The sequence below is a fragment of the Megalobrama amblycephala genome, linkage group LG19 (assembly GCF_018812025.1).
Source record: "Megalobrama amblycephala isolate DHTTF-2021 linkage group LG19, ASM1881202v1, whole genome shotgun sequence".
NCBI classification, from domain to species: Eukaryota; Metazoa; Chordata; class Actinopteri; order Cypriniformes; family Xenocyprididae; genus Megalobrama; species Megalobrama amblycephala.
The window spans coordinates 25263830-25269130 of NC_063062.1; the positions used below are offsets into that span (position 1 = coordinate 25263830).

Below are 5301 nucleotides of genomic sequence, written 5' to 3' on the forward strand. Positions count from 1 at the left end.
GTTGTGAACTTATGTTTGCTTTTTTAATTTCGTTGTGTTGTGCACTACTGGGCCACCGTAGATATGTGATGGGAAAAGAGAGAAGAATGACTTTGGCATAAGGCAGATTTGAACGCGGGTCGCTTGTAGCAAAGGCTGACATCTATTGCTTCACGCCCTACACCCTACACCAGAGACTTTAGGTAGTTTGTTGTATTTTTTTAGTGTTGCCTACTCTAACCAGACATTGGTGGGTGGAGCTAGTGTAAATGGCCTCTGCCAAAAAGGTGTTATGTGAAATATGTGCAATAATGAAATAACGATTGCAGAAAAAAATAACATGTTGTACAGAAATCAATTTCAATTATACATTGATTTTATTTTATTGACAGATCTATTTTTGTATCATCTGTACGGCTGTTGAGCTTCAATGGTCTGGTGGCTGAATCCTCGTCGAAAAGTTTGAGATTCTTCGTTAGAATCTGACCTCGTAGGCTATATGTTTTTTTTTTTTTTTTTTTTTTTAATCTCATAAAAACCAAAGACGTTAATCCATGATTGTTTATCAAGAATACGAACATATTTGTGTGCAGTTTATTTTGTGATTTCGCCACAACAAATTCAGGGTCTCTGCAATAGCGTTAAGTGCTCCAGCCGCTCCTCTGTGTGAACTGTGAAGACTGTGCAGTGCACGCCACAAGGGAACACTGACTGTTGCCTTCAGTCACTGATAACGGTGGCATTAAGCACTTAGTATGTTTTTAGAAACAACACATTCCAGCGCCTGATCGCCTCTTTAACAAACAAATGATATGAATGCTCTGCTCTGCTACATAAAATCATTATTGAGTACATCCTTGCAGTGAGGTGTTTGAAAACGTTGTGGGGACGTACTCACCCGTGCCACCACAAATTACGTGTTTTCCAGTAACACATATTATAGCTGTTAAATAGCTGACAAAATGTAGGCTACATTTGGTGTCAATGTACGCGTTTTTATGGAAATTCACAGTTCTGATCAAAATGTGATATGACTGTTAAATTCTACAGTTTTTTAAGGACATGTAAGGTTACTAATACATAACAATTACTTTTAATTAAAGGAAAATGCCTTTTTTTTCAGTAACACGTATAATCAGTTGATCAACAACAGGTAAAATATCATTGTAGCCTATGCATTTTTATGGAATTTCCCTGTTCCTATCAAAATGTGATATTACTGTTAAATTCTATTTATTTATTTTTTGAACCCGTTTCTTTTATTTAATTATTTTCTCAATTTATCTAACTTTATCAATTATGTTACATACTCTCTTACCCTAAGACACCTTAAATAGGGAGCTGTCAGGGAGTCAACACAGTCACCACCGTCACCAGGTCCCAATCACCAGATAACTAATGCCATTCACCTGTCAGCAATCAGCAGCCAGCTCCATATATACTGCACTCCACCCATTCACTCACTGTCTGGTCTCAACCTTACCTTGTTGCGTTCCTGGATTGAATTAGTTCACTTTGAAATGAAAATTAGCCCAAGCTTTACTCACCCTCAAGCCATCCTAGGTGTATATGACTTTCTTCTTTCTGATGAACATAATCTGAGAAATATTAATCAATATCCTGATGCATCCAAGCTTTATAATGGCAGTGATAGTGAACAATGAGTATAAAGCTGGAGAAAGTGCCTCCATCCACATCCATCCATCATGAATGTCCTCCACACAGCTCTGGGGGCTTAATAAAGGCCTTCTGAAGTAAAGCGATGCATTTGTGTAAAATAAATATCCATATTTAAACAAGTTAAGAAGTAAAATATCTAGCTTCCGCCTTCCATATTCAGTGTACGAAGAAAGTGTAAAACTCTTGTTCACAAAGCTTACGCTATGTCCTACACCTTCCCTATTAAACTTACAGAAAAAGTGTAACTGATGTGATAAAAGTTTACTACGTAACTTGAATATGGATTGCGGTCTGGTGGAAGCTAAATATTTTACTTCATAATTTGTTAAATAAGGATATATTTTTACACAAACACATTGCTTCGCTTCAGAAGGCCTTTATTAAGGATTAGTCCACACTGTAAAAAATTTAACGTAAAATCAACAGTAACTTACTGGCAACAAATAGCCAGCAAGCTTCAGTATTTTATTCCATGGTAATATTACTGTAAATCTGACTACAGTAGTTCACAACATACTGTATAATAACTTACAGTATATTTATACTGTAAAATTAATTACAGTTCATGTTTTTGCACTGTATTTTAAAATACTGTAAAGTTACTATGCAGTATAATTGATTACGGTAGTTTTTATATTCACATATACGCATATATACACAACATATAACTAACTACAATCTGTTACATGCTTAAAAAATAATGAAATATAAAGGCTTGTATGCAAAAAAAATTTCACACAGTTATATTACTGATTATTAGATGTCACGTAAATTATGACAACACTCAGAAGTCCATTTAAAAACTTTTATTACAATTTAATTCATTAAACTGTAAAAACACTCTCCAGACTTGACAGGGCCAATGCAGATCCCAGGTTTTTGCTGCCTATAAAGAACAAAACACAAAAATTGAGTTGCACTACAACTTGACAGACATCAATGTGATAAACAGACTTGAAAATGACTTACCTCTTTATTAACCGAAAGAGCGATACTCATCAGCACGCTGCAATGTCGAACAACATACACACTGAAAGAAACGAAAAACAAATTCAACACTGCATAGACATCCTGATCTCCTTGATCCGTTACAAAGCTAAAACCGCTCTCATTTTATGAATTTTACTGCGTTCTTCAATAGCTGAAAATGACTTACCTCTTTATTAACCGAAGAGCGATACTCATCAGCACGCTGCAATGTCGAACAACATACACGCTAAAAGAAATGAAAAACAAATTCAACACTGCATAGACATCCTGATCTCCTCCATCCGTTACAAAGCTAAAACCGCTCTCATTTTATGAATTTTACTGCGTTCTTCAATAGCTGAAAATGACTTACCTCTTTATTAACTCATCAGCACGCTGCAATGTCGAACAACATGCACACTGAAAGAAATGAAAAACATATTCAACACTGCATAGACCTACACAGAGATATTCGTTTCACAATGCATCCCCTTTATGAATGAAGAAATGAGAAGCACCCAAAGTGACAAAAAACGGGGATTATAATAGCCATTATCGTGAATATCAAACAATATCAAATATACAACTAAATTATCCGCAGTCCGTTGGCAGTGGCTGTATCCAGATATTAATAAACTAGTGCACTTGAAGAAGTTAATGAAAACGAGTGAGCAAAATCCTGTGAACGTCTGGTCTGAAGAAGGACTAACGAGACACGGGAATTAATTCGGCGCGACTTTCACTGCCTGTGTATTCACTTTAAGTGTAACTTACATCGGTTGTACTCACGTAATAAATGTATAATATGACTGAAAACACTGTGGTTGTCCCTTCAAGTCGTGCATAACATTAGTGTAATAGGTCGATTTCGAACATAGCTTTAGGCTTAGGCACGTAAGGCCTCGATCGCAACAGGACACACGCACACGGTGTAAGTTACACACAAATGTTCAGAAACAAGAACATTTCGATTACTTTGTTCTAAACTTGAAATTATTAACTAACATTAACAGCAAACCTTGTGATAATTAGTATTTGGCTAAAGTTAACTGTCTAACGTTAACGTTAGAATGTTTGTGTTACAAACTACTATCTCACCACTGATTATTTAAGGTTAACGTTAGTGGTAAATCTTCCCATTTGGGGTGAAACTTTTACAAATACACATCTTTAAGATATTGAATAAAATTGTATATCTCACCTGACTGGTTCTTGTTGGTCTTGCTCATCCTCAAAGGCTCAGAAAATGAATTGGAAAATGAGTGCGGGCTGACGGTTTAGATGATTGGTTGCCAGGTATATCCCGTGCGATTCCGCTCTTTATGTAATTAGTGTGTTTAATAGAAAGCAAAATAATAATAATAAAAAAAATATCATGGGAATTGATTTTATCTATTTACCTAGCCTATATTATTGACATCTACATCTCTACAACTACCTCCCAGCCACAAAATTGTTGGCTATAACCTATGAGATTGGTTGGTTTTGTGTCAAAATCTGGCAACCATAAAGATACGCAATTAAAAAACACCCACATAAAACATTAAACTATATGCTAAATGCCTTAATATATGGGTTACCTTATGAAACGATGTATTATAAAATTCCTTATAAATAAATATATAATTAATAAATAAAATTCCTTGTCTGTTGGATTATTACTGTCATCAATTTAACAGTAATATAAGGATTACTGTAATTATTTTCCCACTCTATTGTTTTTTTCAAAGAATCGCATGAATTGACAGCAACTGTCCTGTAAATAGTTTCTACAGTAAGACAAAGATGGAAATACAGCAATAATACTGCAAAAGTTATAAAATTGACAGCAACTTACTGTAAACTGTTTCTACAGTAAGCTTTCTCTGATAATACAGCAATAATACTGTGAAAACAACAGAAATCGTTTACAGTGCACTTTTAAATAAACTTTTGCTGATAATTTACTCACCCCCATGTCATCCAAGATGTCGCGTCTCTGACAACTCACAGGTATCGCACACCGGCCGTGCACATTATATACGCGCAAGCTCAATTTTGACTCGACTCCTGATAGAAGAGCTGCACAATGGGAGTGTTTTATTTTAGTACATCAAGTTAAGCTAAAGCTTGGAAACTAGATGGAAAAAAAGTTTACTTTTTAAATATATTTTATTTCATTTAACATTTATTTTAAGTAATGAAGATTTTATTTTATTTATTTATTTATTTATTGTTTGTTTGTTTTAGGTTTAGTTAACTATAATTCTTATACTGGTAAAATATATAGAATGTGTCAAATAATGTTCTTAGTCTTTCCTTCCTGTGACAGAAGATATAGTTTACTATAAATTAAATAGAAATTAAATTTAAATATAGTATAACAATAATGACCAGGAAAAAATAATTATAAACCATCCTGAAATACACCATGACTCTTATTCTGAAATGTCTGCAGTCTCATTTAAGCTCAGATGAGGGAGATAAAATATGCATTCTTACAACCGTCTAAAACATACTACCATATAAACATTGTGTAATAAACATTGTCATAATTCATAAACATTAGCTTATAAGCAATCGCTTGGCATAAATGTGCACTATTCATTGATTGCGAAGCAGTCTGAAGTGCTGCTGCAGGAGCCTGTAGAGTGCGCAATAAGGCCGCTTTTTCCCATGGTTAGATCAGCACGT

The 5301-nt window shown here is 34.5% G+C and overlaps 1 long non-coding RNA gene across 1 annotated transcript; it reads right to left on the minus strand.

Moving 5' to 3' along the window:
• Positions 1 to 2452: 2452 nt before the first annotated feature.
• On the minus strand, positions 2453 to 4892 carry LOC125254372. Its single transcript, XR_007181648.1, has 3 exons — positions 3002 to 4892; positions 2629 to 2689; positions 2453 to 2545 (listed from the first exon to the last, which is right to left on the minus strand). It is a non-coding gene; the product is annotated as an uncharacterized LOC125254372 (long non-coding RNA).
• Positions 4893 to 5301: the final 409 nt, after the last annotated feature.